Consider the following 13,618-nt stretch of genomic DNA (forward strand, 5'->3'; position numbering starts at 1 on the left):
CCAGGGGGGAGCAGTGACCTTCCTCCTACCTGAGTCTGCCTCGCCCCAGCCCCTGCTCCCCATGCTTGCACGGCTTGTGTGCTGCAGGAGCGGATCCCGCAGGAGCAGATGCCCTGGATCTCTTGCAGTAACCACCCCATCATCCCCATGCCCTCCTCCCGGTCAGACCAGGCTTTACACTGGGCTCTCACTGCCACATGCTGGGGTGCAGAGCGACACAGCCCCAACAGGCCCATCCTGGCCACCAGTGGCACAGAACCAGCCCCCTTTGCTGCCAGAAGGGCTCTGTGGTCCTGGACCTGTGTGTGGAGCAGTATGTGGGATCCCACCTCTGCCCAGAGCCCTCCCTGTGTCCGGAGCTGCTTCCCCTCGCTCCCTGTCATCCCATGGGAAGCAGACAGATGTCAGCGGGTGGGTGAGGGCTCGCCCCTCAGCACAGAGCTCGTTTGACTGCATCCCTTTCCTCCTTTATGGACCTTCATCCCGGCATCTCTTTGCCCTGATGGACAGCATTTGCACATGTCCTTCTTATCCAGAACATGGGGCTTTGCAGCCACTTCTCGATTCACTGTAATTTTTAGCTCAGACACAACCAGAACTCCCACCCTGTCTGGGCGTCTCAGTGCACAAAACAAGACTAAACTATTTTGGGATGTTTTTCCCTTTTCCTCATACTTGGGTGCTTTCCCATGTGGCTAAGCCTTGCGAGCCTTGGGGAGGGTGAACCTGTTTCACAGCCCCCCAAGAGCTGCTCCTGCACCTCTCCACACGCTTTAACCCTCCTCTGGCCATGGGCACCTCCAAGTGAGGCACCTTCGTGCTCCATTTGGGTTTGGGGGCTAGGAACGAATCCAGTGTCATGGGAAGAGCCAATGGGAACAACCCTCCCAGGCTCCATCTGCACCACCCTCCTGTCACCTCCTCCCCACGGTGGTGGGGATGTGGGTCTGGAACATGGGGAAAAGAGCCTGAAAACCACCCCTTTGCCTCCACCGCTGCCGTTCCAGTCCTTGTTGCATGGCAGAGGCCGGCACGGGGCTGGAGGGATGTGCAAACCTTCCCCCTCCTGCCTCTGTCACAGCCAAGGGTCTCTCCATTGAAGTTTACTTCAAGGTCTTCATAACATTTCCAAACTGGAAAAATCTGTGCAGAGGGATGCTTTGTTTAAAGGAAGAGGGACCATAAAGATAAAGCCCGGCCCGGCCACGGCTCCCTCCCTCCCGCTGCAGGGACACAGCCCCGGCCGCAGGAAGAGCTTGTTTTCCTAAGGAGAAGTTGGAAGATTAAAAGGGGAGGGGGGGAGAAATCAGCCATTTGGAATCCTGTCCTGACGCTGCAAATACCCTCCTTAATAGATCTGTCTCGGTTTGTTACCTCATTTTAATTCATCATTAAACAAAGACAGCTGCCAAATTTCGCCTCTGGCTCCCAGCCTACAACTGACTCGGAGCCCTTGAAAAATAGACTATTTATGGTGCCTGGGCTTAAAGCTTCAATGTCTTGTATAAACTCTCCCCTTCCCCAGAGCAGCATGGGGAGCTGCACCCGCAGTGCCCGGCCCCGAGCCCCGGGGTGAGCAAGGAACGTGGGTCCCTCCGCCTGCCACACAGCAGCGACTGCACCGGTCCCAGCATGCCCCATGGACACATGCTGTCCATGCATGGGCAGGTGCCCCGTTCCCAATGCCTTTGGGCAGAGTATCCCAATGCATGGGAGCATCCCTGCGTCCTGTGGGGCTGGCCAGGCCTCTGAGGGAGTCACAGAGTCATGGAATGGTTTGGGGTGGAAGGGACCTTAAAGCTCCTGCAGCTCCAACCCCTGCCACAGGCAGGGACCCCTTCCACTGGAGCAGCTTGCTCCAAGCCCCTGTGTCCAACCTGGCCTTGAACACTGCCAGGGATGGGGCAGCCACAGCTTCTCTGGGCACCCTGTGCCAGCGCCTCAGCACCCTCACAGGGAAGAGCTTCTGCCTAAGAGCTAACCTGCACTTGCTCTGTTTCAGTTTTATAAGCACCTGCAGCGGAGCCCAGGGCTGCTGCTCTGGAGTTGAGCCACTCTGTACAGTGCTTAAAGCACCCCAGTGGTGCTCTGACCCCACACACTACCACTGGTATCCTGGTTTGGGCACCCCCCTGCAGCAGCACCAGCAGCCCCTGAGCTTTGTCACTGGGATCACACCACAGCCCTTTGTGGGGTCTTCGCCACTGTGAGCTCCTGGCTGCTGGACTGGGGATGGGAAGGAGATGATCAAACAACGGGGTTGCATGAGTCCCATGGGCACCCCATCATCCTGTGCCAGTGTGTCCACACAGATGTGATGCTGGGATCCGCAGTGCTGACCTGCCCCTCCTGGCCGGGGTTGGGAGCAGGGCCAGGCTGCAGGATGAGCTGCTCCAGCCGCAGCCGGGAACACGCAGCTCATCTGTCACAGTGCTCGTGGTGACACCAAACGCGTGTCACACGTGCGGGCTGACGGCCCCATCCCACCCACCCGGCTCCAGCCTCCGCAGCTAACATAAACTGTGGGATACGCAGCCGGGATGGTGCTGGGAGGCTGCAGCTGGATGGGAACCAGCAAGGCGCATGCGGTGCCAACAGAGCAGATCGTGTCCCCAGAACCTGCTGGACATGGGGAGCTGCCAGATCCAACCTCAGCATTCGGGTTCACCCCAACAAACCCCTGGGACACCCCTGGTCTCCCCACCCCAACCTAAGCCTGAGCTCCCCTGAGTGTGCCGTGGTCCCATGGGATTGCCCATGGAAACCCAAGCTGTTTGCAGGCACCACAGCCACACCACCTCCCTGCTGCCCACTGATGGCCCAGTGCCATCAACCTGCTCCATGCCCTGGGCTGTGAGGTCCAGAGGATGGAGCTGAGCCCCTCTGCTGCACAGTGCTGTCAGCTCATGGGATAAAATCATAGAACCAGAGAATGGTCTGTGTTGGAAGGGACCTTAAAGCTCATCCAGCTCCAACCCTCTTGTCCCAAGCCATAGGCAGGGACCCCTTCCACTGGAGCAGCTTGCTCCAAGCCCCTGTGTCCAACCTGGCCTTGAACACTGCCAGGGATGGGGCAGCCACAGCTTCTCTGGGCACCCTGTGCCAGCGCCTCAGCACCCTCACAGGGAAGAGCTTCTGCCTTAGATCTAACCTGAACTTCCCCTGTTTCAGTCTGAACCCATCACGCCTTGTCCTGTCACTGCAGTCCCTGATGAAGAGTCCCTCTCCAGGCCCCTTCAGACACTGGAAGCTGCTCTGAGGTCTCCATGCAGCTTCTCTTCTCCAGGCTGAGCAGCCCCAGTGTTCTCAGCCTGGCTCCATAAAGGAGCTGCTCCAGCCCCTGCTCATCCTCGTGGCCTCCTCTGGATTTGCTCCAAGAGCTCCATGTTCTTCTTATGCTGGGGACACCAGCACTGCACAGAGTGCTGCAAAACCTCCCCAGGGGAGGAAGCACATCCTCTGGCCATGGTGTTCTCCAGCTGCTGCCCCATGGCACCCAGGCCTCCCTTGAAACGGAACCATCACTCTCCAAACGGATCCCTCCCTTTCCTCCCATCACTGGACCCGCTGAGGCTGCACAGTGGTCCTGCCCCCACTGAGCTCTTGTGGCCAAGCTGTCCTGAGACCTTCAGCAACCCAAGTCCGCTGTCAGTGTTGGCAGCGCTGTTAATTCTGAACCCTAATGATGGCAATTAAACAACAGCAGAGGTACTTTACAGCCCATTAGTAGAACAAAGGTCTCTCTCCACCGCAGACATGAGGCTGCTTCCCTCTGTGCCGCTCTCCTAAAACCTGCTCCCAAAGGACGCTTTTTGGAGTAGCTCTGCCCTGCCCAACGACCCTTGAACAGACCCGTCCTGTGCTGTGTCCGGATGCGAGGTCACAGGAGCTTGCACAGCGACCATCGTGCCCGCTTTGGTCCGTGGCTCGGGTCTGCCCTGGCTCGGGATCTTTGCCGAGGGCTCTGTTCACAAGCTCCGCGTACACAGACGTGGTGGGAGCCAGGGTTTGTGCTGGGGAAGGGCTGGGGGGGACCCCTCCGTCCATGTGGCTGCTTGGCCAGCGGCTCCTGCGCAGACCAGAGCCGTGTCCGGCCGTGTGAGCAGCAGGTTCAGCCCCGGCTGAGTTTACAGCCAGAGGGATATAAATAAACGGAAGGGAAAGGACTTTCCCTGCGCAGGGAGCGGTGTCCTGCGGTGCCCTGGGGCTGGGTGGCTCCCAGCAGGGGTTTTCTTCAAGGGAGCTACCTGCTGGTGTCAAAAAATGTCACAGCGGGGTTCGTGTTGGAGGGACCTTAAAGCTGTGGGGCAGCCGCAGCTTCTCTGGGCACCCTGTGCCAGCGCCTCAGCACCCTCACAGGGAAGAGCTTCTGCCTGAGAGCTCAGCTCAGTCTCCCCTCGGGCAGGTTCAAGCCATTCCCCTGCTGTGGAATCCCACAGTGTTTGCTTTGGGTTTGTTTGGAAGGGCGGAAGTTTTTTTGGGGGGGAGGAACCTGCCCCCAGCAGCATCCCCAGTGCATGGCGCAGCAGTGGCACCCATGGAGCACGGGTGGGTGGATGTCATTCTGCTCTTCATGCCTCAGGAGAAAGGACCAGGGAGAGGATGTGTAGAGCAGAGGCAGAAGAGGTGCAGGGAGCAAAAGCAGGAGCCTTTGGGGCTCGGTGTCAATGGGAAAAGAGGCAGAGGCTGAGCAGAGGCGCTGCTCGCAGGCTGCTCCCTGCTTGGAAAACACCATTGCACACCAGTGATGAGGACTGCACCGAGCAGGACCCTGTCTCCATCCAGGTTCCTTTTCCATCAGTGAGAGCCTGGAATCCTCCAGGCTTGAGCAAGACACTGACATCCAAAGAGAAAGCATTGACTTAAGGGATGGTGAAGTATTAGAGGCTGCACTGGTGCGGCTCAGCCCCGCTCAGCTGAGCAGGATAGCCCAGGCCAGCCTAAGCTCCGAAAAGGGGGGTTATAGGTGGGAAAGTGACATTCTGGGGGCTTTGATGTGTAGGTAAAGGGCACTTAGCAGCTCTTCATTCTTCACTCCCAAGGATCAAACCTGGAGCAATTAAGTCCTTTGGGACCATCTGATGCAGCAATAAAGATAGTAGTGCTCAGAGCCCCGGGTGTTGGACCTCTGGGTGCTGTGCCCAGCCCAGACACTGTGACATGGTCCACGAGCTGTGGCAAGCCTCAGGCAGGTCCCGGTTCGCAGGTCCCAGCTCAGAGCCGTTTCTCCCCACACCAGGAGCAGTGGGATGCTCCCAGGGCCGGGATGTGGGGCGGGAGCCTGGCAGGGCCGGGATCCCCACAGCAGCTTTTCCAGCTGCCCCGCTCCCCACTGCTCGTGCCGGGGTGCCCGAGGGGTGCCGAGGTTTGGGGGGGCCGTGGTTCGTGCGGGAGGTGGCAGCAGCCGGTGCAGGCCGGGCCCGTGCCCAGCCGCGCTCCACGCTGCGGGACACGGAGCTCTTGCCCCACCGGAGCCCCTCCAGCGCCAACCCAAAGGTCCCCTGGCAGCGGTGGCAGCGTGGCCAGCATCGCTTGGAAGCAGCTCAGGGAAGGGCGGCTTGTTCCGCTGCCTGGTGCGCGCAGTTAATTCTGACCCCTAGTGATGATTGAACCCACTTCCACAACACCACAGGTACTTTGCATCCATCAGCAGAGCTGATGTCCGCTCCCTCCCTCTGTGCCCTACAAACCTCCCGCTCCTAAAGGACGCTCCGAGCGGGAGCAATGCGGGGCGGGGGGAAGCTCCGCCTCTTCCTTAACCCTTGCGGGGCCGGAGCAGATCCCGCCGCCCGGGGCTGCGGCTGGGGATGCCCGGGACGCTCCGTAACGGGGCTGGGATCGGTGGGGAGTGACCCCCTCCCACCGGGCACAAGCAGAGACACGATCGCTTCGCACCGGCGGGGCTGCGCCCCCCAAATTCCCCCGTTCACCTGAGCCGGGCAAGGTGCGAGCCCGGAGAGCCCCCGGCACCCCCCGGCACCCCCGGCACCCCCGGCACCGGGCTCCCTCCGCTGCCCCACGGGCTGCAAGAAGTTAATTTGCCTTTGGAAGAGCAGCGCTCGGAGCTTGTCTAATTCCACCGCAGCAGCTCCTTGCGCTCTATTTTAAACCAATTCTCCCCGTGCTTCAAGTTTATATAAACCCCCCCCCCCCCCCCCAGTCCCTGCTCCCTGCTGAAAGCAGCCCTAACGCGGAGAAAGCGAGGAGGCACAAAAGCAGCATCTCCTCCGGGACACTGTAGCCCAGCCGAAAAGTTCCCAGGTAATTTGCTTTTCCTTCTTGATGCCTTTCTGCTCTTCAGCTGCTTTCTCACACGCGTTCGGTGCTGCTGACACACGGCACCTATGAGGGAGGCTGAGGTTGGGCATTGCCAGTGCTCCTGGGTCACTGGCGGGGCCTTGGTGGCCGCTGGCTCCGTGCTGGGCTTGTGCAGCCCATCCTGGAGCGTGGCACTTGTTGGGGACCAGCACAAGGTGCCGTTAGGAGCTGGCCTTGCTGGAGAGGCCGGTGGGAGGATGCTTTGCACGGGGCGGATGGTGGTGGAGGACCAGGCAGGGTTCCCAAAGGCTGCTCTGATGGTGAGTGTGACCCCACCACCCCGTCGGTGCAGAGAGGAGGTGGCTCCTGGCTCTTATCCCTCTTGCTCCTTTGCCAGGAGGGGCTGTGGAGGGTAGCTCCGGTCGCACCAGATGCTCAACTCTTTGGAGCAACTTCTCCCTGTCTCGCCCGTGCAACCCACAGAAAGTGTTCACAAACAGCTCCCGGTCGCTCCCACTCATAAATTCGGGGCGTTTATGGACTTTTTGTTTCCTTTAAATGAATGCACTGAAAAGTGGTGCCAGCCACCAAGCCCTGATGTCATCTGTTGAGCACTGCAGTGCTCCGGGGAGGTTCTGTCAGCCTCATGAAGGGCTTTCTGGTGTCTCAGGGTTAATGCTTTCGAAAGCGCCGCCTTGGTCGCATTCCCAGCACAGTTGGGCTGTGTGGAGCGGGAAGAGCTGTTGGGATAGGGCTGTGCCTGTTATTCCTGCTCCTCCTCACAGGCTGCCTGACCCTGTGATGCCCGTGGAGAACCTTGCTCCTCATCGGAGCAGCCCTCAGTGTGTACATGTGTTCTGAGGAGAGGGAAGAGGGTTTGGTGCTGTGCATCACAACCGCTGCTTGCTGAGGTCCAGCTGGTTGACTTTTCCCTGCTGCCTGTTAGTGCCACAAACATCATTTCAGCTCTGGGGGGCAAAAAGCACTGCAAAAGGCAGAGAACTTAATGCTTTATTTCAGATTCCATGACCTATAGGTGTCATTTGTGAGGTGGCCCCAGGGACAGCAGAGGCAGTGACCCCCAGCTCCAGTGCTGCTCTCTCTGATGCTGTCTGTGTGTTTTGGTGGTCCGGCGGGCAGGGGAAGGGAGATGTGGTGCTGGTGTGGAGTGTGCAGCCTAAAAATAGTTTCCCTCTTGTGCTCCATCTGAATGGGCAGCCACATATGACTGTACATGGATTGGTCTGATAGTCCCGTTTTGGTGTAAGAGACAAAATATCTTAGTTATGGCTTTGTTCTTCAGCTAACAATGGGTAGCTAAAAATATCCGACTTTGTTCCACTCAATAAAGCTCTCTCAAAGGGAGACACTAACGGTACGTTTTTGCCAAATCCTTGCAAAACACAGCCAAAAAAAATGCACATTTTTGCCAACAACTTTTCATAAAACATGGAACCAGCAGAAAACTCCATCCCGGGGCTGCTGCCTGCTCTGCTTCCCGGGACCTCCTCCCTGTGCCAGCATCCGGCCTTGGAATGTGGGCTGTGGGTGATGCGCTGCTCGTGCCTGGCAGGGGCACGTTGCCCCAGTGCTCCCAGTGGCGGGTGGTTGGTGGTCGCTGTGGTCTTGCTCCAATTCCCTTATTTCCCATTCGATGGCAGCCAGGGCTGGAGGGCGGCCAGGCCGGCCCCGTCCCGCTGTGCAAGCGCTGTGCTCGTGTTAAAAGCCTGGCAGGGCTGCTCACAGCCTGACAGCCAAGAGGAAGCCAGCAGAGACCTCACTGAGCTGGCAGAGATGAGCTCTGCTGCGCTCACCCCATCTCCAAACAGAATCACCACCTCCCCACTGCTGCCACCCCGGCCCCTGGCTCCTCCGGACCAAGCAGGCACTGCATGGATGGGTGATGCTCCCAGGGGAACCATCCCCTCCGTGTGGAGCCAGCTTGCTCCTTGGGCGATGCTCACACCCTTGCCCTGTGGCATGGGCAGAGGAGGTCCGGGTGACCCCAGCTGAGGAAGCCCCTCTGTGGGGCAGAGCTGGTTTGGATGAGCCACGGTGTTTGCAGCAGGCCATTTACAAGGAGCTGGAGCCCAGCCTGGGTTGGGCTGCGGAGCTGCCCAGCAGGTGCTTAGAACCCCAGCCTGGTTTGGGGTGGAAGGGACCTTAAAGCTCCTCCAGATCCAACCCCTGCCACAGGCAGGGACCCCTTCCACTGGAGCAGCTTGCTCCAAGCCCCTGTGTCCAACCTGGCCTTGAGCACTGCCAGGGATGGGGCAGCCACAGCTTCTCTGGGCACCCTGTGCCAGCGCCTCAGCACCCTCACAGGGAAGAGCTTCTGCCTTAGAACTAACCTGAACTTCCCCTGTTTCACTTTGAACCCATCACCCATTTGCTTCCTGAGTGGGACCAAGGCTTGCTTTAGCTTTGCCCAGCATCAGGAAGAGATTGGGCTTCTTCCACCTTCCGTGGTACTGCAGATTTCCAGGGCTACAAATCATTCTTGCAGATCTGCTCTGAATATGTCCCTGTTTTCCAGCATCCCTTCTGTTGTGAGGGCACAGTGACCAGTAGCGATCTCCCCAGTTCTGGGTGTCTCTCGCTGTGCTGTGGTTGCTCTCCAAGCCACAGCACCAGGTCCAGAGCTCCTACTCAACCTGTTTCCACTGTGCCCCTTCCTGCATCCTTGCAACATTGCTGCTTTTCTCCAGGGTCACTCCAGTGCATGTGGCCATGTGAAATCCACTGGCATCAGGTGGGGACAGCAGAATGGGAAAGTGTGTGGGTTGCAGCAGAAGCAGTTCCCTGTGCCAAGACCTGTGGAGCTTGTTCAGTGCCAGCGAGCAGCTGAGGTTACTGAAGGAGGAGGATGTGAGCCAGGGGACACCGTGGCTCTTCCACGCGCTGAAGCAAAGCCTCTTTCCACCTGGTGCTTATCCTGCTCCTTCCCCTGCCCTGCAGGGAGGACCTGTCTCCTCCTCAAAGGCTGAGATCAGGAGGTGGACGAGTACATCTGTTGGGAAGCAGGGGCTGCCTGACCTGATCCATGCAGCGGCTGCTGCTGCACTCTTCCCGGAATGTTCTTGCTTTATTTCCTGGCCTTCTTGCCTGTTCCTGGAGAGATGCTGAGTTCATGGATGGCAGATTAGGTGGCAGAGATCCCATCTTGCTCCTGGGCTCGGGGTGTGCACGCACCCCATGGGGTGGGGAGTACTAGCACAGGATGGAGCTCCCTGAGCTGGAGGGCAGGGACCCACCAGGATGTTGCTATGCCAGATGTGACACATCTGTGACAGGGCTGTAAGTCACTGCCTGCCTTTGAGGGCCTGGCAGGCTGGTTGTGCATGTAGAATCATAGAATAGTTAGGGTTGGGAAGGACCTCAAGGTCATCCAGTTCCAACCCCCTGCCACGGGCAGGGACACCTCACACTAAACCATCTCACCCAAGGCTCTGTCCAACCTGGCCTTGAACACTGTCAGGGATGGAGCATTCACCACTTCCTTGGGCCCCCTGTGCCAGTGCGTCAGCACCCTCACAGTAAAGAACTTCTTCCTTATACCTAACCTGAACTTCCCCTGTTCCAGTTTGAACCCATCACCCCTTGTCCTATCACTACAGTCCCTGATGAAGATGTCCTCCAGCACAGCCCGACTGCTGAGTGCAGGGAGTGTGCAGGTGGTCCCCTGCTCCTGAGGAAGCTCAGAGCATGGCTGGGACATCTCTCATGGTGCCAGCTCAAGGCTTCCCTTGCCTGTGGGCCCATCAGCACAGCTCTGCTGGAGGATGGTCCAGAGACACAGCACGACCTTTGCAGCCAATGGAGCAGAAGTAAGAGGCACTAGGGCCAGACGTGGGGACTTCTAGCTTGCAAGGGTAGCTGTGGACATAGGGCATCATAAATGAGAATGGCTCATCCAGCCATGGCACTTTCTAGCTATGTGTTTGTGTCTGCATGGCCCCAGGGTGGGATCTCATGACTAAGGGTTTATGCATGTGGCCTCCCCATGACCTGCTGTGGCCATCTCCTGTCCTGCAGCCAGTGCTGCTCATCAGGTGCTAATGGTTTAGCTTAAACCATGAGGTCATTTCTGAGAACCTCAGGTGGTACCATTGGATCTTCCAGATCTCTGTGTGTGGTGCCTGTGGCTTGCTGGTCAGCACGCTGTACACTCTTCCCTTTGGGTTCACAGAGCACTATGGGCTGTCCTGCTCTCTGGATTGTCCCTTCCACATAGTGGTGCTTAGCGTGTGGTTCTGAAGATGGAAGAGCCAGTGCAGTGACCTTCATGACTCCCTTCGTGGCCACTGCACCTGGGACCTGCCCATGGCCATTGTGTGATGTGTCCCAGGCACACAGCAGCCACCGGCTCGGTGCTGTTGGCACTGTCCTGGAGGAGGCTGGGGACACACGTCTGCCTTCTCTGACTCATGGTGATTTATGTCCCAACACCAAGCCAAAAATACACGCTGCGTGCACGGGCCCGCTTGGAACAGATGCAGAGGACTTATCAGCCATCCCCAGGGACTTCCTGGCTCTGGACGTCATCGGGAGGGTGTGACAGCCACCAGCACCCTCTGGAATGGGGCCATGCCCTCTCTCAGAGCTCTGGGGTGCTCGTGCTGATGTTTGCTCATCTACCAGCACACTGTGCAGTGGGATTGCTGGTGTCAGCCCATGGGGCATCTCCTGGTGGGCCTGCGGATGTGTGATGAAGAACCTTTAGAACCAGTAGATGCCTTTGTAGAGCTGGGAAGGAGTTAAATGAACTAAAATAAACCCCAAGGTAAAGTGAGTAGCCTTTCCCACCCATCCCTCATGCTGGGATGGGATTAGCCCAGACTGATGCACCTCAGTTCCCACCAGCTCCTGCTCTCCCCTGGGTCTGTCCCAGCACTGCACAGTGCAGGCAGCACAGACCTTGGGGATCCCAAGAGCTGCTCTTTGGGAGCCTCAAGGCAGCTTTGGGGCTTGCTCTGTGCTCACCCCCTTCAGACACGTGGCAGTGGGTGAGCTGAGCCACTCCTCATCCTTTGCCCCCGAGGGCTGTGCTCAGGAGGGAGAGAGGACTTCACTGTGTATCTCAGTGAGCACCATCCAGCCCCGGGCAGGCTCTGACCTCTCATGAGGAAGCCTGCCTGTGCCTTTGCGCATTAGCAGCAGGAATGGTGCCCAGTCTGTTGATGTTCTTCATTCCCAGTGAACATCTAGGATACACCGGACACCTCAGCTGTGCTCCTGGCACCCTGCAATGGTCCCTCTGCAGCATCCCTCTTCCCCTGCTAGAGCCTGTGCAAAGCCACTGCTGCTCTCTCTGTTGGCACCAGGGTGGGCTGAGGGGCCCATCTCCTCTGTGCCACTGCCACCCTGCGTGCAGTGGGTGCTGAGGGCAGGTGGTGTGCTCCTGCCCTGGGGAGGTGGAGGAAGGCAGGGCCTGCAGGAACCGGTGATGTCTCACTCGGGCTTGCTCTGGTTGGGCTTTCCCAGCTTCCCCAGTGGTGTGCCCACAGTGCCAACCGTGCTGCCAGGGCACTGGGTGAGCCCTCAGAGCTCTGTCCCAAGTGCAGCTCCTGCATCTCCCTGGACCATCCCCAGGGCTTTCTTCTCTCCTTACAGCCCCCAGTCCCATTAACTGCAGAGCTGCTTTTATCCTTTATGCTATTTTTCAGGCCTCCCGAGGCCGGTCCATCCACGCATGCTGCTGGAGCCAGTGCAGGGGAAGAAAACAAAGTGGCTGTGTCCTACTGAGGATGAAAGCCTGACATACTGTGATTGAGAGAGGCTTGTCTGCTCCTAGGATGAGTTAGTGAGCAACAGGATGATGCTGTTCCCATGGCACTTTACAGTGCATTACTCCCAGATTGAGTCATGCAACTTCCCTGCATTTCTAGAAGCTAAATTGCTGTTGAGGGAGAGCAAATGATCAGGAAGCAGGGCTGAGCATCCCGCTGCAGGAGCCGGTCTCAAGGCATCCTCCAGGGACTTGCTGAAGTGCAGAGGGACCTGGGGCTGGGAGAGCTACAGAGAGCACATGGATCCAACGGGGTGCGGATCCAGATCCAGCACATGTCTGTGTGTGATCTTCCCTACTGAACTGCAGGCTAAGGCAGTAAATCCAAGCAGAGCCCTGTCAGAGCAGGTCCTTTTGTGGGGCTGCCAGGCGGGGCATGTGGGGGGTGTTTAACTACCAGCAGCAGCACGTCTCGCTCCGGTTTGCACTGCAAGTAACAGAATGATGTGTTTGCAGCTGATGGAGAGTCGTGATGCTGTGAGGGACTTGTCTGGGCTCAGGAAAGCTTCCTGGGAAAGTCTTTTCCTTCCTGTTGTTACCAGAAGAGCCTCAACTCCTGTCCCTGTGCCACAGGGGCTGCCCTGTGCCACTGAGGAGGCCAGGGAACACACCAACCCACAACAACACCAACCACACACACCAACCCACACCACACCAACCCACAACACACAACCCACACAACAACCCCCCACACACACAACCCACAACACACAACCCACAACAACAACCCACAACACACAACCCACAACACACAACCCAAACACACAACCCACAACACACCAACCCACAACACACAACCCACAACACACAACCCACACACAACACAACCCACAACAACACCAACCCACAACACACCAACCCACAACACACCAACCCACACACAACAACAACCCACAAAACACCAACCCACAACAACAACAACCCACAAAACACCAACCCACAACAACACCAAACCCACACACAACACCAAACCACACACACCAAACCCACAACAACCAAACCCACACACACAACCCACACACAACACCAAACCCACACACAACACCAAACCCACAACACACCAAACCCACACAACAACAACCCACAAAACAGCTCGAGGAGTGCCCTATGCAGGGGATGGGTAGCTCAAGGAGTGCCCTATGCTGTGGATGCAGGCAGTCGAACCACAACACACCAGGAGTGCCCTATGCAGTGCATGCAGACAGCTCAAGGAGTGCCCTATGCAGTGGATGCAGGCAGCTCGAGGAGTGCCCTATGCAGTGGATGCAGGCAGCTCGAGGAGTGCCCTATGCAGTGGATGCAGACAGCTCAAGGAGTGCCCTATGCTGTGGATGCAGGCAGCTCGAGGAGTGCCCTATGCAGTGCATGCAGGCAGCTCGAGGAGTGCCCTATGCAGTGGATGCAGGCAGCTCGAGGAGTGCCCTATGCTGTGGATGCAGGCAGCTCGAGGAGTGCCCTATGCTGTGGATGCACACAGCTTGAGGAGTGCCCTATGCTGTGGATGCAGACAGACAGCTGTGCTGCTCCTCCCAGCCTCACTGCTTCAGACACAGTCCTCCAAGTGATGTTTAG

General features: G+C 58.0%; 1 protein-coding gene across 3 annotated transcripts in view; it reads left to right on the forward strand.

The window, feature by feature from the left end:
• The first annotated feature begins 5,798 nt into the window (after positions 1–5,798).
• The window catches only part of MYOCD (myocardin), a 224,899-nt gene continuing 217,079 nt past the window's right edge, over positions 5,799–13,618 (forward strand). Inside the window, exon 1 of one of the 3 annotated variants that reach the window (XM_061364257.1) lies at positions 5,799–6,261. The gene's annotated coding sequence lies outside the window, so the exon portion shown is untranslated. The remainder of the gene's footprint in view (positions 6,262–13,618) is intronic. The other 2 variants (XM_061364599.1, XM_061364507.1) reach the window with 2 other exon arrangements.

This window comes from Neopsephotus bourkii, unplaced genomic scaffold (assembly GCF_033783945.1).
Source record: "Neopsephotus bourkii isolate Nb327-2 ecotype Australia unplaced genomic scaffold, CSIRO-AGI_Nbou_v1 NB_5, whole genome shotgun sequence".
NCBI lineage: Eukaryota > Metazoa > Chordata > Aves > Psittaciformes > Psittacidae > Neopsephotus > Neopsephotus bourkii.